Source organism: Dasypus novemcinctus, chromosome 26, assembly GCF_030445035.2.
Source record: "Dasypus novemcinctus isolate mDasNov1 chromosome 26, mDasNov1.1.hap2, whole genome shotgun sequence".
Classification (NCBI taxonomy): Eukaryota; Metazoa; Chordata; class Mammalia; order Cingulata; family Dasypodidae; genus Dasypus; species Dasypus novemcinctus.
The window spans coordinates 32,071,014-32,094,691 of record NC_080698.1 but is presented as its reverse complement, the minus strand read 5'-3'; the positions used below and the strand labels follow the sequence as shown (position 1 = coordinate 32,094,691).

The window sequence follows — 23,678 nt, the reverse complement described above, 5'->3', positions numbered from 1 at the left end:
AGGTAAATGCTGTCATTACCTCTACTTTACAAATGGGGATCATAGGAATTAAATCATTTAGTAAGGGAAGCGACACTGGTGGTATAGCCAGGATTTGAACACAGGCCTGACTGACTTTGGAGCACCCATTTCAGTTTCATTCCACACAGGTAGTACCAAATGCTAAGTCAAAATCATCACAAGCTTTATCTCATTTTCATCCCTCAACAACACCATGAGGTAAATGCTGTCATTACCTCTACTTTACAGATGGGGATCATAGGAATTAAATCATTTAGTAAGGGAAGCGACACTGGTGGTATAGCCAGGATTTGAACACAGGCCTGACTGACTTTGGAGCACCCATTTCAGTTTCATTCCACACATTCTTCAGAACGGCTTCCTGAGGCTGGTCTGGAGACAGAACCATATAGCAGGCATGGCTTAAGGGAAGCCATATAAGTAAGCAGAGTGGTAACATATAAAAGGCTGAAAAGCCCCCCAAATTTGCCATTAGTGAATTCTCCTTTGAGAGGGCATGCATACACATTATTTAGTTGTAGGGCCTCTGGAATTGGGTAAACTTAGGCTTGTGTCTCCTGCAATTTTCTAGTTGTGGGACCCTGGCCAAGTGACATAACCTTTCTGAGCCTCAGATCATGGAGCTAAAATGGAAAATGTATCTACACCTATGGTCGCTGTGAGACTGGAATGAGATAAAACATGGAAAGCACTTTGCACAGTGTTTATCTCACAGCTAATGTTCAAAGATGAGAACCATTATTAAGATTAAGATCTTAAACCTTTTCCGGTCCTCTATTTAAATTTTCATAAGGAAGAAGGAAGGTTGCAAGGACAAAACGGTATCAGCTTCTCCAATTGGTCAAGGGCTAGCCTGGGAGGTGATGAACCCACCCCTTCCCTTCACTGGACAGAGAAAGCCCGGCATTTTGTGAGCACATGGGCTTACTAGATTCATGGAGACTAACCGTAGGCTTCTCCTGAAGTAATAGAGAAATACTGGCGTGGAAGAAGACTTAACCAACAAATCTTGTAAATACTGTTATAAGAATCTACTCAAAAGTGTAAAGACATTGTTCTATGCAAAATTTGTCAAATTTCTTTTCATAGATTTTTTGCCACATTAGAGCAGTAAGTTTGCTTCTATTTAACAAAAAATAAAGTGCATATGTAGACCAAATCCAACTCTTTAGCAAAGCCTCAGCCCACTTCTCTGAGCACTGCTCCGACTTTGTCCTTTATAAAGGGACATATTTTAGTTTAATACTAGGAAGTTGAAGTGACTGAGCTTTAAAGAAATAAAGATTCCAAATCCTTATTATTAGAAGGAAATGTTATTCTTTATTAAAATAAAAAGGAATCAAAACATTACCTTCAATCATGCTAACAATTCAAATTTCGACTGCAGTGGATACCAACAATTTTACATATATGATGGACTACACACAAGTTCTGCCTTCCAATTACAAGAAGAGTTTCTCTACAAATACTACAAAAATCACACACACAACTATTGAAATATTATTGGTGCTAGCTTAAAACACATATGTACCATTGAGAATCTAGAAAACAGATGCCAATATGAAATGAACTTGAAAATGTATACAAAGTATTATGCAATCTATGCCAAAAAGTGGCAAAATTCTAAAGAATGCATCAAAATAAATATAAAGGTTTGTTCAGATGATTTAATCCTTTTAAGTCCGAAATAGTCTACTCACAGGTTTACCTATTGCTGTTTTAATTACATTTTTGCCAAAGAACAATAGGGATTTACTTTTCTATTTATAAACTACACTCTTCTGAGACGATCTAAAATAAAACAGGAACAGCATATACATATATAATTCCAAGGATGTCTCATCTGTACAGGCTAGGGTGCTCTTAGCCTTTCCAGGTGAAATTACCACCAGTCACTCTACCCAATATCAGGTCTGACGAGGATCAAATATGGTGACATATTTTTTAGGGATTTTAGTGAGAAAATAGGGTCAACTTAAAATAAATTTATGAATAGAATATTTTGCTCAAATATAAAAAGCAACAGATAGTTTAATAAATTTGTTTTTAATACTTTCATTTCCCACATATACTCCCTCTTCTGCTTTTTTTTTTTTAACCTGTATGCCCTTCCAAAATTGGGGAAATTACAATAATGAAGAGTTATATTTACTTGGTATCTTATTAGTTTATATGGGAAAAAAGTCTTCTTATAAAATAATATTTCTTGAAATAATTTTTTATATTTTCTATCACATTCCAAGGAAAGAATTTGGGAGAATGAGAACTATCAAGCTTAAAACAACAAAGGAAGAAATTTTATCAGGGAAATTGCTTTATAAAGTACTAATTTTTATTCATATTACAAATGAAGAAAATGAAACATAAGAAATATAATTTGTCAAGATATTATATGCCAGGCATTATCCATCCTTTTAGAAATTCTGTTTTTTACTAGTCTTTACTGCCCCTGAAATGTAGGTTAAACCTAAGAATTGCATTATAGGATTTAGATAACTGGATGCTATTTCTGTTATTGTAAAAACGTTCTCTTGCCATATATCATCATCCCCCTCCAGTTAATTTCCCATTGCTCTTAGGTATTCAGCAAGAGATGAACGTTATTCAAACTCACTGTCTCTAATTTCTTTCCTCCCATTTTTGTTTGAATGCACTTCATTCAGGAAACAGAGTTTGCTATAATCAGGTCATGAATGACTTTCATGCTACTAAATCCAATGACCCAGTCTTCTCTCTCTTTTTTCTTTTTTTAAAGGAGGTACCAGGGATTGAACCTGGGACCTTGTACATGTGAAGCAGGTGCTCAGCCACTGAGCCACACTTATTCTGCTAATACAAATATATATATATATTTTTAATTTTAGGAGGTACTGGGGATTCAGGACCTTGTAAATGCTAAGCAGGTGCTCAACCAAAACCTTTGGATTTTTTTTTAAAGGAGGTACCATGGATTGAACCTAAAGCCTCAGGCATGGGAAGCAGGTGCTCAACCACTGAAATACACCCACTCCCCCAATCTTCTCTTACTTGGATTTTCCCAGCCTGCAGATGACCCAGAATGTCACTTTTGTCGCATTTCCTTGGTCAATGCAAGTCGCAAGGCCAGTCTAGAATGAAAGGGAGGGAGAAGAGGTCTCACTGCATGAGCGCAGAGGGAGGCTAGAAATTGTTGGCAGCCATCTTTGGGAAGGATAGCACAGATCTCGAACATAAATAGAGGTTAAACAAGGAGGTGGAAAGAAAGGGGATAGGAGTAGATAATTGGAAGGAATAGTAATAATTTAGCACACTATAATTACCTAGAATAATTGAGACCACTTTGTTTTTATTTTAGTTTGTGACAACTCTCCCTATCTTCATGCCTGCTTAGAAAACACTGAGATTATGTGAGATTTTAAATTATCATTTTATTTCAAATAGCCACACCTCTGACTGCAATCAGTAAAAATCAAAGTTGTCATGTCTGGTATCTTTGCTATTTCCTTGGTCTTTCCTGAATAGGTCAAGGTAGCTGTCCCAACTTGAGGTATCATGTCCATGTGCTCAGCAAGAAAGTAAACAGAGCGTGGTGTCAGTCACGGCTGCTTCCCAGAACCCCAGAGGAGACTTTCATTCACACATCAAGGACCAGAATTGGATCAAAAGGTTGTTTTTAATTTCAATGGAAACTGGTAAGTGAATATTTTCCTAGACTATATTTTGAAGCAATGTTGGAGAAGGCTGGACTTTTTTGGATTAGTGAATCTATAATGTTTAATACATCTTTTTTTTTTTTTTTTTTTTGTAAAACAAAACAAAACAAATGAAACACTCCAAAAACCTAAATGTAAAATAAAAAGAGAAAAGTGCCTTTTAAAGCAGGGGTCAGAAAGTGTTGTCTTTAAAGGGCCAGATAGCAAATATTTTAGTTTTGCAGGCCATGTGATCTCTGTTGAAATCACTCAACTCTGACATTGTAGTGAGAAAGCAACCATAGACAATATATGAACATATGGACCTGACTATGTTCCAATAAAGCTTTATCTACAAAACAAGTTGCAGGCCAGATTTTGCCCCCCATTTTAGAACTGACAAATGTATAAGCCCTATAGCACCTCAGAGCCCTATAACTCTTCTCAAATGGTTTGCACAATCCCTAAGAGCCAAACCATTTGTGACCAACATGTGAAAAAAAGGCATACTCACCTTAAGGGGGAAAATAAACAAGCAAGCAAAAGCAGCGACAATAAACTAACAAAACTCAGAGCTCAGTTCAGTTCTGCAGCAAATACTAAGTCCGATTTCATTATAGGGGGGAAAGAGCAGATTTTTTAATAATGTATTTCAGTCAAATTCTACATTCAAATTTCATGTAGGTAATTCAAGCAACCGCTCTATCTTGATGATGTTAAGTCATTTGAGGCATGGATAGAAGCATTTTATACACCCCCTGTAGGAAAGTAATGATGGGCCTTACACAAACATAGGCATAACACAAGACAGAAGATATCCGTTTAGAACTGTGTTCTCAAAATACTTTATCATTAATAAAACAATTTCAACTTCTATTTTGAAGTTCATCCTGTGACCTGACTGTTACATTTTTCCCTTAGGTATTCAGAATCTCTTAACTCAAACTTAACAGCATTTTCCCCAAGTATGGTATCATCATGATCGCTCAAAATGAAAATGATTCCAAAAATAACTTCAAACTAATTGTGCAGGTGAGAAAAAATATATCCACCCACACACCAACCAGTGCCAAATTGTCTGCATGGAAAAAAAAAATCTGGAAAGAGAAACTCAGTCCAAATTTCAAAAACATGCCATAATATATTTAGAGCTCTACTTGCTATTACAAATGCCATCATTTCACTTATCCAACATGGCAGAGTCTCCTTCATAATAATTATATCAGAAATGTTATTTTTAAAGTATACAAAGCACTAAATGATTTGTGCACTCTCTTCTATTCAATAAATTAGGGGTTTCCATATAGAACATGTGGTATTCATGATTCTACTTTGTCGTACATCAACCATCTACACTTTGACAACGACTTCTTAAAGAGCTCTCTCTCTCTCTCCGTCTCCTCGCCCCTCTCTCTTTCTCTTAGTTTAAAACTGATCATAATAAAAGGAGCTCTTGGAATGATCTCAGGAAACCAACTTCTGGCTGAGAGTTAGATATAATCTCTACTATTTCCTCTCTTTGCCCTGTCCTCCCACTTGTTTCCAGAAAACCTATAATATGCAATGATTTAGAATTAATGCCCCAATTCCCTAGATCTTTTAATGAATTCACTTACACTTGGGGATCTGACCAAGGCATCTGTTCATGAATAGTGGAATGATTACCAAGTCCTGATGGAGAAGGCACGCTGCCATCTCTTCCTAAATACATCCCAACTGAGAAATCAACTGCCTCATGCCTGGATTTTCTTGTGTGTCAAATTTTTTTCATTAAATATAGAATTCTTTTGGACATTCTTTTCTAAACTACCTCCTTTTACAGATCTAACACGTGAAACTTCCCTTGTACATCTACACCAGAACTTTATATAAGAATTTAGCATCTGACTCAATTAATAGCCATTGCTGCTCTAAATATCAGAAATTACTTTTGAATTACATTGGGTTTAACTGACATCTTCAAATCCTCCATCTACCAAAAATATAATCTGAGATGAATCATAGTCTAATCCCCGCAGTACCTTTAGTTTGAATAGTTGCTATCAGAGGATAAGATACAATCTCTATTCCATTGGCTGGGTTCCTCACTTACCAAATATTCTGTGCATTAAAGTCCAAGTGAATTTAATTTTTTCGTTTTATACATTTTAAAATAGAGTTAAATTCCTTCAAAAAAAGGGGATGTAATCTTGATAGCACATGCATTCTGTCTCCAGTTACCTCAAGTAAATCACCTGGGGAGTAATAGTGGTTGCTAATCCAACTTCCCTCTTGAAATTAGGAAGCCAGGCCGAGCCGTTGACTTTGAGATGGGAGGTGGGGTGTGCCAGGGTCCTTGACAGTCAGGGCAGCTTCTGCCACTGTATGTCTGGATTGAATTTAAATTGTTGACCTGTTAGCATAAGGCTGAAATTTGTACTCATGCTTCCCAGACTGCTTCGAAATCCTCTTGCCAACAGTATTGTGCCATCCTGCCCCCTAGGCACAGAGGCAAGATGCCAGTGACACTCCCCACAGCCGATGACTTCGCTTGTTCTCGCAGGTCTCTGACCCTAAGTGGGGATATTTGTCCAAAAGTTTACTTCATTTGTCCTGGGCATTATGCTACTAGTACAAAACTCAAGATAGAAAAACACTGCTGCAAAAACTATTTATAGTGTCCTTCGAACAGTTCTTTTTTTTTAAGATTTAATTTTATTTCTTTCTCCCCACCCCTTGCTTTTTGTGCTTGCTGTCTGCTCTCTGTGTCTTTCTCTACTCGTCTTTCATTTAGGAGGCACTGGGAACCAAATTTGGGACATCCCATATGGGAGGGAGGTACCCAATTGCTTGAGCCACATGCACTCCCTGCTTGTTGTGTCTCTCATTGTGTGTCCTCCTTGTGTTTCCTACATTGTGTCATCTCACTGTGCCATCTTGTTGCCTCAGCTTGCTGAGCCAGCCCGTCATATCAGCTTGCTGTCTTGCTCATCTTCTTTAGGAGGCACTGGGAACCAAACCTGAGACACCCCCCCCATGTGGTAGGCAGGAGCCCAACTGCCTAAGACACATCCACTTCCCTTTGAGCAGTTTTTTTTTTTAAGATTTATTTTTTATTTATTTCTCTGCCCTTCCCCCTCTCCCCTGGTTATCTGCTCTCTGTGTTAATTCACTGTATGTTCTTCTGTGACCACTTCTGTCCTTATCAGCAGCACCAGGAATCTGTGTTTCCTTTTGTTGCATCATCTTGTTGTGTCAGCTCTCTGTGTTGCGGCGTCATTCCTGGGCAGGCTGCACTTTCTTTCGTGCTGAGCGGCTCTCCTTACAGGGCACACACCTTGCGCGTGGGGCTCCCCTATGCGGGGGACACCCCTGTGTGGCAGGGAACTCCTTGCATGAATCAGCACTGCACATGGGCCAGCTCCACATGGGTCAAGAAGGCCTGAGGTTTGAACCGCGGACCTCCCATGTGGTAGGCGGACACCCTATCCATTGGGCCAAGTCCGCTTCCCACTTCAAGCAGTTTTTGACAGTCTTTACCACCATTCCAAGGAATTTTTTTAAAAAGAGAATATTAGTTTTGCCACTATGTAATTCAAATTAAGCCACCATGTCTGTCCTGTAGGAGTTTAAAATCAATAATGGACAACAGTGAAGAAGCAGGAGATATACTGAGGAACTGCCATAATTCTATGAAGAGACTCTATTTTTGACAGCCATCATAGGGCAGATCTTGCTGTTGGCAAAATTTTCACTATTAACAGACCATTGCTGTAACCTCCCAATGATGAAAGCACAGATTATCCTGAGTTATAGACCATAAGAACTTAAGGGATGAAAATACTGTTGGTGTCTCCCACCCAGGTCTTTGCCCCTACCACAGCAGCTAGCAGAGTGCTTTATGCAACCTGGCACTGAAAGAGTGAATGGAGTAAATCTAACCTCTGAATACGTTCACACATTTTGGCCAGTTTCCCAGGAATCCACCCACACCTACAAAAATTAAATGCTCTTAGGCTAATGGTTATGTCCAATTTAGGCCTTGGTCTTCAATCATCAACATATTTATAATGATTATGAGGAAGTATTAACATTTGATGTGTGCTTCTTATATGGCAGTCCTTGGATAAGACCTAAAAATATTTTCCCTATTAATCTTTATGTGGTGGCGTGGAGTTATGTACCCCAGAAAAACATGATCTTAGTCTGGACCTATTCCCACGGGTGTGAACCCATTGTAAAAAGGACTTTTTTGAGGAGATTACTTCAGTTAAGATGTGGCCCAGTTGAATCCAGATGGGGTTTTAACCCTATTACTGGAGACCTAATAGAGAAGGCCACACAGAAAGAATCCATGGGGAACAGCCAGAAGCTGGAAGTCAACAGAACCAGGAAGAGAAAGGAGAAGACATCACCATGTGCATTGCCTGTGATGGAAAAGTCAAGGAACCCCAAAGATTGTCGGCCAGCAAGAAGATACTGACCCCAAGAGGAAGCAAGCCTTCTAGCCTCTGAACCTGTGAGCCAATAAATTCCGTTGTTAAGCCAACCATTTGGATGGTATTTGTTTTAGCACCTGGGAAACGAAAATACTTCGCAAAAAATTAATGAGGTAAACATTATTATCCTATTTTCACAGAAATTTGGTCTTAAAGCAGCCATTTGTCCACAGGGGTCAGTGCCAGGACTGGAACCCAGATGCTCAGACTCCAAAGCCTCTGTTCTTTCTTCTACAACACTTTGTCTTTCAAAGTGCATGGCCCCACCATTCCTTTAGGAAGGGTGAGTATGTTTTAGAATGGAGATACCTACCATTTTAGCTAATTCATTTCCCTAATGCCTAGACAGGGTTATGCCACATGGTAGCATCATGTTGCTATTAAAGATAAAATTAAATGAAATTAAATAACATGAACAATTCCATTTCACAATCAAATTAGCCCCATTTCAGAAGTGCTCAATAGCCTGGCGTGGTTAGTGACTACTTTGTGGGATAGCACAGATAAAGAACATTTCCATCATGGCAGAAAGTTCCACCGGGCAACACCAGCCTAGAAGAAAATTTTCTTATTTTCTAGGACTCTAATTAGAAAATCTGAATTTTATTACCTTTAGATTGCAGAGGGGACATGATTTATAGTTAGCTTTTTATTCTGACAGGGAATGGTTTGTGTCTCATTTGACCTATTGATTAAAATGTTGTGTCTTTTGTTTATAGATGTTGCTGACCCCCTGCTAGTCAGAGGAACAAATGCATCTACTTGTCAGTGACAATGGAAATGGATTTACAATAATATGTGCTCAGGCCCTTTTTCTTAGCCCCTTACTTTCAAAGATGCAATTTGAAAGTGACCACACTGGTTTTGTGCCCAGAAGAGAACAAAACAATTTGATCCCCTGCAGATCAAACTCAAAATACCTGAACTAAAGGGCTGATCTTGGGTTATCAGGTTGACCCATATTTATCTCTCTGATTCTAAGGAGATAAGCACTAAAGGTGTGTACATTATAATAAGGATATAGAGCTACAAACTAGCTATGATGCATTCATTCCAGTTGTATTTTCCTTTCTCAGAAGATTTTAAAATGTGCACTGGCCACCTTCAGATCATTTTCATTTCCCATTAAGAAAAAAATCCCTATGTATTTTATTAAAAATTTTCATCACGCATATTACACTCCAATTTCTATTTTTTAACTGAAAAGGACTGATTAAATCAGCAGGTAACAACTGAATCGTGTTTAAGACTCAGTGTGACTGGAATAGATTATTTTTTCCTAATTTTATTTTATCCCTCGGCAAGGCTTGCTTTCTGCCCCTTTCTACAGTGGTACTCAAACAGTTCAGCCTTAACCAATGGTTTTGCTGGTCATTTCGCTTCCCACCAAGGACATCTAGATTTAAAAAATTCAAAATGCCTCAAATTACTTGGCTTAATAAAAATTGACAGGTAATGTTGATACAAGAGAATCAGATTGTTAGAGGCGAAGAATTTAAAGCAAAAAGCATGCCTTCCTGCAATACCATTGGGCAGATTTTATAGGCTCGTTGTAACTTGAAGCAAAGTTAAAATAATAATGCTTTAGTGGTAATAATACCTTACATATCTTGAGTGCTTTTCATCTACAGTTAGCCTAAGGCTTTTTACATACTATATATAGATCCTGCTTCAACCTCCACCGAAATCCAGCTACCTTTGGGGTGGAACCAAACAACCTCTCTCTGCCAGCAATATTACACAACAGTTTTCAGGAGAGAAAATGAAGAATAATTTCTCCAGTTGAAACTGCAGGAGGAATTTCTGAGTGGGAAGAATGTAATTTCTAGGTTGGAGTTGGCACTGACACTAGGACTTAACACCCCAATTCATACAGAAAGTGGGCGTGGGAACGTCAAAGAACATGAGGGGTCAAGGCCATAGTTTTATTCCTCAAATGATTAATTATAGCATTTATGAAAATGAAAGCTATTTCCCAATGTGACTTCTTGCTTTTACCTGTTAGTCTTAAGAGAACTATAAGTTTATTTTTCCTTTTATGAGGGAAAACAATTAGAAGAACTTACCCACACTTTTAACTACATTGAATGGTCAATGAATACTATAAATGAAAAAAATATATATACTAGATCTTGAGAGGCATTAGTAGAGTGATATGTCTTTATTTTTAATTATTTCCTAAATTTATGATTTTCAGAGAACTGTAAAAATTAAAATGTAAAACTGTAAATGAAAACTATTTAAAAGAAATATTTGATACTTTCGAGAAGTGATGTCACCAAAAAGATGAAACGAGATGCTCCAGGGTTCCATTCTGACACAGATTGTTTGAATAACAAAAAAAAAACAACCTTGCAGAGCCATCTTTCTTAAAGCCATGGGAAACAGTTAAAAAGGTTTCAGGGACTGTGTGAGTTCTGAATCAAGAAAAAGCCAATTAAAAAATGGTAGGAAAAGTTTGTGGCACATTTTCTGGCTTTCTTCACCACCTTCCTGGTTCATTGCAGAATCAGCCCAAATTCGTAGGGGGAGGGGGGCATCTCTGTTCCCATTTCCAAAGGGAGCAGAGTAAACCATAAGCATATATTGGGGTGAATACACGTCTGCCTCAATAGGTCTATGAGCTTGTTTCTGTCAGGATTGTCCCAAACTTGCTTTACCTAAGTGGCTGACAGCACAGCTAAAATGCTATAAGAAACTATCAAACTGCAACTGTCTGGGGTAAAGGATTACAGGCCAATGTACATGCAATGAGTTCCCCCAGATCAGGAAGAAAGATGACAAATTTCCTGAGGGAAGAAGGGCATTTGAAAAGTATCAGTGTAAATGAGGGAGTTCATAAGGCTCCATGCATATTCAGAAAAAGACCAGAGAAGACACTACACTTTCACCTAAGGCTGTTTTTTATGCTCACTGCTAATTTAAGGCTGGATAAACTCTGAAAGAAAATACTCAAACAGAGCCAAACTTAACCACAATGGAATGAAGCGAGAAACAACAAAGCCAGAACTGGAAAATTTACAAATATGTGGAAATTGAGCAATACTCTTCTAAACAATCAATGCATGAAAGAAAAAATACAAGGGAAATTAGGAAATATTTGAGAAAACTGAAGATGAAAACAAAGCACACCAAAATGTATGGGAGGCAGCAAAAGTAGTGATCAGAGGGAAATTTACAGCTATAAATGCTTGCATTAAAAAAGAAGAAAGATCTCAAATTAGTATCTTAATCTCACATCTGGAGAATTAGGAAAAGAAGATTGAAAGGAAGGAATAAGGATTAGAGCAGATAAAAATGAAATAGAAAAACAATAATAGAGAGAATCAATGAAACCAAAAGTTGGTTCTTTGAAAAGATCAATAAAATTGACAAATCATTAACTAGACTAACAAAGAAAAAAGAGAGAGTGTGGGAGTGCGAGCCACCGTTGCTAAGCCGGCGCGGCAGCAGGCTTGTGCACAGCCTGAAGCCGCAGTTCAGGGTGGCTGGAACGGGCGACCACGCCCTCAGCCTGGTACGGGCGAAGCGCCCTCAGCCTACCCGGGCAAGATATATCAATAACGGGCACCTCCTGCTATCTCCCGCCTAGCCTAACATCTGGTCAGCCCTTTCCCCTCCCAAACTCCACCTTCCAATCTGCCTAGAACCGCCCAGCTGATAATCCTTGCCCTTACAAGGCGAGGTCATCAACCCTAGCCTATCACCCTTCGCCCCGTCCCCCAGTACTGCTCTCAGCCCCGCCTCCCTCAATACAGTATATATGTCTTGCACTTCCCCAATAAAGTAGACCTGCGCCATCAGCCTCGTCTCCGTGAGAGAGGACACAAATAACTAAAATCAGAAATGCAAAGGGGGACATTAATACCAACTGTACAGAAATAAAAAGGATTAAAAGAGGTCTCTGTGTAATATGACCTGTGCATAAATTCAAACTTATTCTATATCCACGGATGCCTAGATCCCTGGAAAGCCAATTGAGAAGTATAAACTCTATATGCTTTGGGTATTCAGGGAGGACGCAAACTAAATATGTTAATTAAAGCTTACCTGGAATGTGGGGGTTTCATGTTAAAAGCTTACCTGGCATGTTGGGATATGTGTTAATTCAAGGTTACCTGAAGGATATAACCTATCTGCTACTCAGATAAAACACTTGAAGAAACTAACAAAATCCTTTTGCATATAAACACTGTTTGACTCCCTACTCCTACATCCCCTTAAAAGGGACCCAAAGTCCTATTTGGGGCTTGGTTTTTATTAGGACAAGAGTCTGCTGAGTCTGGCTTGTTGTAATAAATCTTCCTTCTCAGAATTCTCACACCCTGGCCTTCAATACCATGTACATCTGACTTCTCTCTGCTACAACATCTCTGGGAGCTCATCCAGGATATGCTAGGAAGGCCAGAGGGGGCAACGGTTGATTGCCCCTCCTGGACATCTCCAAGGAGGCTGGGATGGCCTAGGTGACTCCCCTTTAGTCCAGAAAGAGGCTGTGGACACTGCCAGAGCCCTCCCGGAGAAACCAGAGGCACCAGAGGGCTCAAGAGACCCTGAGAATGAAGCAAGGAGCTCCGCATGCCAGATGGGTAAGACCTCTGGGGACATAGTGCAGAAAAAGCCTAATTCTGAAAAAAAATTAAGAGGGGAGCCTGATCAGCTCTCAAAAGCAGCTCCCAGTACTCCTGAGAAAAAGGGAGGAAACCATCTTCTCTAGTCAGAGAAAGTAAAAGGGGTAGTTGTGTGCATGTGATTGTAGAGACTGAGTGAGACACAGAAACACACTTTTGTGGGGCAAGGGTGGAGTCCTGATCCACAGTTCTGTGGCAACCTCATCTGGTGAAGGGCAGTCTGGGGGCCTCCCTGCAAAGCGACCCTCTTCCGAGTTGGGGGTTTATACTGACCCACTAAAGTTAAGAGGTACCATAAGCTCCCACGAGGGACGTGGCTGGAAATGGATGAAGTGTAAGGCTGAGTGAGTCTTGTGCAGCGTCAGCACAAGGTGGAAACATGAGAAACACACAAAGTAGGACCCCATTAGGTTGTATGCTGAAAAACTTTCCCCGAGTGTTCTGTGGAGATATATATGGCATATAAAGTTCCATCCAGGAAAGCTCGGAATGCTTCGTGAATTAGAATGGCCAACTTTTGGCATGGGCTGGCCCTAGGAGGGCACTTTTGACCCCTGGATCATCCATAAAGTCCAAGTAACCAGAAAATCAGGGCACACTGACCAGTTCCCCTACATTGATGCCTGGCAGGATGCTGTGAGTCAGAGTCCACCCTGTTTAGAGAAATGTACAACTAAAGAAGACAGGATTTGCCTAATATAAAAACCCAGAAGTGCTGTCCCAGGAACCAGGCCAAACAAGCACCATGCAAAGAGTCCAGAGGAAGTGAGCCCCAAATCCAGTGCCGACCCACCCACTCTAGAAGGGCCAAATGAAAATGACTTCCTGCTGCCCTCGTGGCAGTGCTGAGGAATGGGGATGAGCCAATTTCCCTAAGCAGCAGTCCCCCATCGTCATCCACACAGGGAAATGTACCACCCACACCGTCCCCATAGCTGCCTTTGTCGCCATCCACACCAGGAAGTGCACCCACACCATCCCTGAAGCTGTCTTGGTCACCATCCACACCTGGAAGTGCACCCACACTGTCCCCACAGCTGCCTTTGTTGCCATCCGCACCAGGCAGTGCACCCACATCGTCCCCGCAGCTGTCTTTGCTGCCATCCACACTGGGAAATGCATCCGAGTGGCCCCTACAGCCGTTTGCCCCTGGCAGCATAGTCCCGACCATCAGCCAGGAAGGAGTCCCTGAAAAACGATAACTCAGATCACGGGGAGCCCTGGAGGCAGGGGGAGCAGGAAGAAGGGCGGCCCTACAGTTACCTCTCCCTGAAGCCTGAGCCCCAATTTATTATGATGCAGATGGTCAGACTTAAGGGGGAACCCGAACGTTTGTGTACTAGCCCTTTACTACCATGGGCCTCTTTAACTGGAAAAGCCATAACCCACCATACTCGGAGAAGCCTCAGGCCAGGACGGACCTCTTCCAGTCCATCATACGGAACCACAAACTCACCTGGGCTGATTGTAAACAACTCATTATGACCTTACTTACTTTTGAAGAGAGATGCAGGTCACACAAGGGACTCTAACCTGGCTCAAAGAGCACCACCTGAGGGAAGCTTGGACAGCGACCAATATGCCTGCATACAGTTCCCAGACGAGGACCCCCAACAGGATCCCAATAACGTGACTGGGCTCAACCGACTGGGAACTTTCCATAGGGCCTTAGTTGAAGGGTTCAGAGCTGAGAGCCGAAAAGCAGTAAAGATGGCAAAGATCACCCAAATCCTACAAACTTTTGATGAAAGTCTGGCTCAATTCTATGAAAGACTGTGCAAGGCGGTCCGTATATACATGCCCTTTAACCCAGATGCTCCCAAATGCCAAACAATGGTCAATGCTGCATTCGTTGCCCAATCACAGGCTGACATCTGAAGAAAGCTACAAAAGTTGGATGGCTTCACTGGTATGAATATTTCTCAGCTCATGGAAATAGCCACCAAGGTTTATGTCAACCGTGATATAGAGACCTGGAAAATGAAAAAAAAAAAAGCAGACCTTCTCACTGCAGCAATAGTCAAAAAAAGCAATCCTATGTCAAGAAAGGTAAACTGGGAAACCCCTGCCCCAAGGAGGGGAGGGGCCCACCCCTAGGGTGAAATCAGTGCCCGTACTGCAAGGAGGAAGTGCATTGGAAACGGGAGTGTCCCAGCAGGCCACTCCACCCCAGCACTGCAAAACAAGCAGCCAAAACGTTAGCCAGGAAAGCTAGCAGAGCATCACAAACCAAACCCTGGGTTCGCAAAAATTCAGAAGGAAGACCTGCAAATCAGCTCATTAGACTTGTGGGAATTGAAGACTCTGATAGGGATTATTAAGACAGATTGGGCTCCTATTCTCTTGGTCTCACAGAGCCTATGGTCAGAGTCCAAATTGGGGGCCACACCGTATATATGATGGTTGACACTGGGGCTCAACACTCTGTAATGACCAAGCCAGTTGTTATTGAATTGTTATTGAATTGTTATTGAAATAAAGCCCACAGCCAGTCCAGTGAGCATAAAGCAATATCCAGTTCCATGTGAAGTGCAAGAAAATGTCTAGCTACATATCCAGAGATTGCTGAATGAAGGCATACTAAAGCCATGCCAGTCTCCTTGGAATACCCCACTCTTCCCAGTTAAAAAGGCTGATGGAGATTACTGCCCAGTCCAGGACTTATGAGCAGTCAACTCAGCAGTAATAAGTCTCCACCCTGCAGTCCCTAATCCATACACTCTCCTCAGCCTGATACCCTCATCAGCACTCTACTTTTCATGCCTGGATCTTAAAAAATGCCTTCTTCTGCATTCGGGTAGTGCCCCGGAGTCAACTGATTTTCACCTTTATACAGGATGAACTCTGGCAAAAAGCAACAGTTAACATGGACACGAACCCCTCAGGGATTTAAAAATGCATCCACTATTTCGGACAGGCCCTGGCCAGTGATCTAAAATCCTTTAAACCAGAAAGCCATAACTGTTTTCTCCTCCAATATGTAGGTGACCTCATCCTCGGAAGTCCAACCTACCAAGACTGTGCTAGTGGAACCCATGCCCTCTTAAAACATCTGCAACAAAAGGGCTATCAGGTGTCCAAGAAAAAAAGCCCAAATATGCCTACCTCAGGTCAAATATCTAGGTTATAAAATAGTGCCGGGGCTCCGTAAATTGGGACTTGAAAGAGAAGAAACAATCTGTTGTCTCCCTGAACCCAACACCTGCCGAAAGTTGCAAGAATTCTTTGGAGCAGCTGGATTCTGATGCATTTGGGTTCCCAATTTTGAGGTCCTCACACGCCCTTTATATGAAGCCACAAAGAGGGGGAGATCATGAACCCCTGCTCTGGGAAAGCCCACAGAAGAACGTTTTCACCACTCTCAAGCATGCTCTGATGGAAGCACCAAGCCTCGGGCCTCCAGATCTCAGTAAACCGTTCTACTGCTATGTTCATAATCGCCAAAGCATAGCGGTAGGGGTACTCACTCAATACCTGGGTTCCTGGCAAAGACCTGTAGCTTATCTATGCAAACAACTGGACACTGTAACTCAGGGATGGCCCTCAGGTCTGCAAGCTGTAGCAGCTGCAGCAATGCTAACACTAGAAGCCATAAAATTAACTCTTGGGCAGCCTATAATTGTTTGGATTCCACATGCAGTAATCATAATCTTAGAAGCCAAAAGAACACACTGGCTTACTAACAGCCACCTCATTAAATATCAAACCCTATTATGTGAAAATCCATCCATTCAACTGAAACTTGTTAAAAGCCCTGAATCCTGCTACTCTGCTACCCATCGAGCCAGGAATTCCAACCCATAACTGCCTGGAATCATTACAAGAAGTATATTCCAGCTGGCTAGACCTCCAAGACCAGCCACTACCAAATCCTGACATTGAGTTCTTCATGGATGGGAGTAGTTTTATTCAGGGCAGTGATCAGCAAGCAGGATATGTAGTAACATCTGAAACCACAGTAGAGGCCCAGCGCCTCCCGGATAACACAGCACAAAAAGCTGGACTCATTGCCCTCACCTGAGCCCTACAACTTGCAGCTGGGGCCAAGGTTAACATCTACACAGACTCCAAATATGCCTTCCTTACCCTGCACACGCATAGAGCCTTATACAAACAAAAAGAACTCATTAACTAGGGAGGAAAGAGCATTAAATATGGCACACAGATTCTGGAACTACTAGAAGCAGTTTGGGAGCCTGTCAAAGTGGCCATGATGTACTGCAAGGGACACCAGACAAGCCACAGCCCTGTCACTCAAGGAAATCAGAGGGCAGATGATGAAACAAAAAGAGTAGCAGAGGAAGAATCCCTATCTGAAAACTTGGCCACTGCTCTCATTCCTCAACCTCTTAATTATCAGAAACTCCAGTATACACTGCTTGCTCCCGACGCAGCCTCTGAATCACCCGGAACTGCAATATACTCAAGCCGAGAGAGAGTGGATACTCTGAGAGCGGGACACAAGGAGCAAACAGGTGGTGGACACTGCCCAATCACAGAATAGTTGTGCCTCAGATATTAGCTGTAACTGTAGTTCAAGATTACCATGAAAACACACACTTGAGAAAAACCCATCTTAAAGAAGTGTTAGATTCTTCTACATCCCAAGTTTAGCCGCTATCACCCATGCCATATGGCAGCGGTGCATGACATGTGCAAAGAATAACACTCGCCATGGACCCATGGGAGCCCCAGGAGTCCAAAGATTCAGCAGTATGCCTCTCGAAGATCTAGTAGTTGGTTTCACTGAAATGCCCTGATCTGGAAGCTATAACTATCTCCTAGTCCTCGTTTGCACCTTTCCCGGCTGGGTGGAAACCTTCCCCACTTGAACAGAAAAAGCTGAAGAAGTAGCCAAAGTTCTCCTCAGGGAAATAATTCCTCACTATGGGTGACCGCTCTCAATTGGCTTCGACAATGGACCCGCCTTCATCTCCAAAATCACTCAGAAGATTGCCAAAGCACTGCACATCCTTTGGAAACTGCACACCACTTACCATCCTCAAAGCTCAAGGAAAGTATAGTAAATGAACCGTTCAATAAAGACTTATATTGCCAAGATTTGCCAAGAAACTGAGCTAACGTGGGTGCAAGTACTCCTGAGTGCCCTCCTCCAAGTTCGGGACAGCCCAAGCCGAAAGCTAAGCCTAACCCCTTATGAAATCCTCTTTGGGAGGCCTCCCCACTTATATAGTTCAGCAAATGATCAGCTTAGGAAAAACTCTACAAAACCTGCACGGCTGGGTCCAAGAAAGGGCTCCCACTAGCTTAAGCAGCTCCATACATGAGTACAGGCCGGGAGACGCAGTCTGGGTCAAAGACTAGAAATCAGCTCCTCTAACCCCTCTATGGTGAGGACCCTATCTTGTCATTTTATTCACCCCCAGTGCAGTTAAAGTAGCTGAAATCACCCCGTGGACACACTATAGCCTGATCAAGAGAGCTGCCCCAGAGTCCTCAACCTGTATTTCAGACACCCATAACTCAACCAAACTCATCTTGCGAAAGAACAAAACACCAAGCCCTGCTCCAATCACACCCCAGAAGCTGACTGGTCCATGCACTGCTGAAGATTGAGGATGGAACACCAAGTTCTGCTCCAATCACACTCCAGAAACTGATTGGTCTATGCATAGCATAGCCGAAGAATAGGAATCCAGTTTAATCCCAGTTACAATGCCCCTTCAGTTATTTTCTCTACTCCTAACCCTGACACTCCCCTGGTCCCAGGTCAGCACCACAGAGTAAAAGCTGTGTATCCAAAAAGTGCAAACGGGGGTCCATGTCAATACACTAATATATCATAGTCATTACACCTGCAAGGGCCATATAACCACTGCCAGTTGCAGGGAATCTCCTATAGTATCTGTAACATATCTGGCCAAATAACCTGCTATGATCCCAAGCCCCCAACAGTCTCCCATAAATGGGAAATAAGAGTGTTCAATAAAAATGGGGGAGCTGCTTAACTCCACCCCAGTCACTAGCCAGAACCAATGAGTGTCCCTCCAATTTAATGCATGTCAAGTTATAGACTCTGGGATACCATGGAACACCAAATGTGAAGGGCTCAGCTGGGAGCAGAAATATACTAATAACAGTAAGTATATGTGTGCTCCAGAAATGAAAAGTGCAGCCCGGGGGGTGGGGGGTGGGGGGCTTCTGGTGCAAATACATATGTGATACTACTGTCCCTACTGGTCTTGTGTTACCTGGACCACCTGGAACACAGACACAACTAAACAAACAGCTGTCCTCACCAAAGGTATGGCCCTGGCTAACTGTCCACGTGGTCAATGTAACCCCTTAAACCTCATCATCCTTAACCCTGAATCCTGGCAGACTCAGGGAGTCCAAATGGGCCTCTGCATTGACGGTAGAGGAATAGACCCAGGAGCCTACCTCTGGGTTGGGTATGAGGAAAACCCACTCACAAGTAAAGCTTACTCTGTGTGCCACTCCTTCTATGAAGAAATGGAAAAGCCCTTTTCCATTCCACAAGCAGCAAAAAATCTCTTTATAAACCTAGTTGAAGTAGTAGGGGCAGCCTTAAATGTCTCCAAATTAATCACAGTGTGGAACTCTCCTGCAAAAGGCCCCTTTAATGCCCCAAACGGTCTGTACTGGATTTGTGGGAAAGTCGCATTCCAAGAACTTCCCTGAAACTGGTGGTACTTTTATGCTCGGTACAATAAAACCCTCCTTCTTCCTTATTCCCTTAGCAGAAAGGAAAGAGCTAAGCCAGCCAGTATATCAAAAGATAAGAGAAAAAAGGGCTGTCATTACTTGGGGAGGTGAAGAACGGCCCTCTGAGCATATAATCCAGTACTATGGGCCAGCAACTTGGGCAGAGGATGTTATGTGGGGTTATTGAACCCCTATCTATATGCTAAACTGAATCATCTGCTTATAAGCTGTGGTAGAAATAGTAACTAATGAAACAGCCCATGCTCTAAACTTACTAGCCCAACAGCAAACTAAATTCAGAAACACTATCTGTCAAAACAGTCTCGCCCTAGACTATCTCCTGGCAGCTGAAGGGGGAGTTTGAGGAAAATTCAATCTCTCTAACTGCTGCCTTGAACTAGTCAGCACTGGAAAAGTTATCAATGAAATTACAAGCAAAATGGTAAAAATTGCTCATGTTCCAATGCAGACCTGGAATGGCTGGAATTTAAGTAATCCCTTTGGAAGCTTGCAGTCAATAGCAAACAATTTCAAGCTTCTCCTGGGAATATTTGCCTTCCTCATAGTAGGATGCAACCATACTTCCTAGCCTCCTCCCTTTCATTGTAAACAGAATACACACTCTAATAAATGTATAGTAAAACGCAGACAGCTGCCTATCTCATGATTCTATACACATACCAGTCAGTCCAGAGAATCTCTGATAATAGTGATGCCGAAGCTTAATAACCTTAAGCATGCATCGAAGGGAGGAAGTAATATGGCCTGTGCATAAATTCAAACTTATTCTATATCCAAGGATGCCTAGTTCTCTGGAAAGCCAATTAAGAGGTATAAACTCTATATGCTTTGGGTATTCAGGGAGGATGCAAACTAAATGTGTTAATTAAAACTAACCTGGAATGTGAGGGGTTCATGTTAAAAGCTTACCTGGAATATGGGGGGGGGGGATCATGTTAAAAGCTTACCTGGAATGTGTGGGGGATATGTGTTAATTCAAGCTTACCTGGGGGATATAACATATTTGATACTCAGATAAAACACTTGAAGAAACTAACAAAAAGTCCTTTTGCATATAAGCACTATTTGACTCCCTACTCCTACATTCTCTGTATAAAAGGGACCCAAAAATCCTATTTGGGGCTTGGTTTTTATTAGGACAAGAGTCTGCCAAGTCCAGTCAGGCATAATAAATCTTCCTTCTCAGAATTCTCACGTCCTGGCCTTCAATACTGTGTATACCCAACTTCTCTCTACTACAACATATGAACAACTGTAGGTCAACAAATTAGATAACCTAGGTGAAATGGACAAATTCCCAGAAACACACTTACCACCTAAACTGACTGAAGAAGAAATAGAAGATCTCAGGGAAAATTAAAAGTAAAGAAATTTAATCAATCAAAACCTCCAAACAAAGAAAATTCTAGGACTAGATTGTTTCACTGGTTAATTTTTCCAAACATTCAAAGAAGAATTAAAACCAATGTTGCTTAAATTCCTCCAAAATATTGAAAAGGAAGGAGCATGTCCTAATTCACTGGCCATGAGGCCAGCAACAAACTAATCCCAAAACTAGATAAAGATATCAGCAGGAAAGAAAATTATAGCCCAATATTCCTTTTTTTTTTAAGATTTATTTTATTTCTCTCCCCCCTCACCCCAGTTGTCTGTTTTCTGTGTCCATTTGCTGCATGTTCTTCTCTGTCCACTTCTGTTGTAGTCAGGGGCATGGGAATCTGTGTTTCTTTTTGTTGCGTCATCTTACTGTGTCAACTCTCCATGTGTGCGTGCCATTCATGGCTGCACTTTCTTTCGCGCTGGGTGGCACTCCTTATAGGGCGCACTCCTTGCTCATGGGGCTTCCCTATGCAAGGGGCACCCCTGAGTGGCAGGGCACTCCTTGCAGGTATCAGCACTGCACGTGGGCCAGCTCCACACGGGTCAAGGAGGCCCAGGGTTTGAACTGCAGACCTCCCATGTGGTAGATGGATATCCTATCCACTGGGCCAAGTCCGCTTCCCCCCAATATTCCTTATTAATATCTATATAACATAATACTCAACAAAATGTTAACAAATCAAATCTAACAGCACATTAAAATGATTATAAATCATGACCAAGTGGGATTTATCCCAGGTATACAAGTATGATTCAACATAAGAATATGTAATAATGTAATACAGCACATTAATTGAATGAGTGACAAAATCCACATGATCGTCTCAAGTGATGCAGGAAAGAAATTTGAAAATTCTAGCACCCTTTCTTGATAAAAACACTCAGAAAACTAGGAATAGAAGGGAAATTCCATAATATCATAAAGGACATATATGAAAAACCCATAGCTAATACCTTACTCAGTAATGAAAGACTGAAAGCTTTCCCTCTCAGATCAAGTACAACAAAAGGATGGCTTACTGTCACTGCTATTCAGCATTGTACTGGAAGTTCTAGTCAAAAGAATTAGGCAATAAAGAGAAATAAAAGTCATCCTAATTGGAAAGGAAGAACTAACAATTTCCCTGTTTACAGATGGCATGATGCTATATAGAGAAATCCCAGGATAATATACAAGAAAGCTATTAGAGCTAATAAATGAATTGAATTCAGCAAAGTAGTAGGTACAAGATCAACATACAAGCAATAAATAATTTGAAAAGGAAATCAGATTAAAATATCTATGAATAAATTTAACCAAGGATGTAAAGGATTTGTACATGGAAAACTATAAAATACTATTGCAAGACACTAAAGAAGACCTAACTCAATAAAAGGGAAGACATTCTGTGTACATGGATTGGAAGACTTAACACTCTTAGGACATACCCAAAGAAATTTGGAGATTCAATACAATTCAAATAAATATTCTAACATTTTTGTTCATAGAAATGAAAAATCCAGTTATCAAATTCATATGGAAAGGCAAGGATCCTTGAATATCCAAAACCATCTTGAAAAAAACAAAGCTGGAGATTTCACATACTACAAATCAACAGTAATCAAAACAATGTGGTAATTGTACAAGGACATATAGACCAACGGAATATAATTGACATTTCAGAAATATATCCTCATATTTATGGTCAAATGACTTTTGACAACAGTTTCAAGCCACTCAATGGAGAAAGAAAAGTCTTTTCAACAAATGGCACTGAGAAAACTGGATAGCTACATGCAAAGAATGGAAGTGGAGTCCTACATCATACCATATACAAAAATTAACTTGAAATGGATCAATGACTAAAATACAAGATCTAGGACTATAAAAATCTTAGGAGAAAACAAAGAGGGATATCTTCAGGACATATGATTAGGCGATGGATTCTCAGACTTTACACCAAAAGCAAAAACTGTACATCTTAGTTTACATGGCTGTTATGACAAAAACCACACACTGGTTGGTTTAAACAACAGGAATTTATTGATTCACAGTTTTGAACATTAGAATATTAGAAGTTCAAAATCAAAATGTTGGCAAAGCCATGCTTTTTCCAAAGTGTGTACCATCTTGTTCTAGAGTTATTTAATATAAGTTTATCTCTGTGTTGTTATTTAATCAACTTGATTAAATAGATTTATTTGCTTCAGTTTGTTAACTTTGTAGGGATTATTTTCTTTTTTCTTGAAATTTATTTTTTAATTATACTTAATATTTACATCTGAAATCAAAGCTATTTAACAAAGTTCGTTCAGGGGTATCTCACTACCATTACCCTACTCCCTCTTTTTGCCATTATTAACTCTTCGAATTAATTTTAGTTTATCCTTAGTGTTTATTTTTGCAGATATAAACAAGTACATCAGATATTTGCATTTTACACCTTTGATACTACACTCAAAGGTGGCATACCTTACACACTGTTTTGCACCTTGCTTTCTTCACTGCAAAGGACATGGAAGTAAGTTACCAGGATTCTCCTTAGGGAATGGACTTTTTGCCTAGTGCCTGCAAAAGTTATCAGCAGAGGATCTTCATCAGCTGTTAATCCCTCCAGGGGTGTTTCAGCCACAGACGCTGCACTCCCCATATCTAATTACTGACTGAGACAAGGAAGGGAAGGGAAGGGAAGGGATAAACACCCAGCTATTTTGGCCCAATGGAGGACACTGTTGGGCAAATTTTGCTTCAGAGCTCCTTCTGGGATAGACCAAGATTGTTATTCGGGCCATCACTGCAGTTTAACTTC

General features: G+C 41.1%; 1 pseudogene; it reads right to left on the bottom strand.

The window, feature by feature from the left end:
- Window positions 1–14,685: 14,685 nt before the first annotated feature.
- The window catches only part of LOC101445968 (uncharacterized), a 45,268-nt pseudogene continuing 36,275 nt past the window's right edge, over window positions 14,686–23,678 (bottom strand).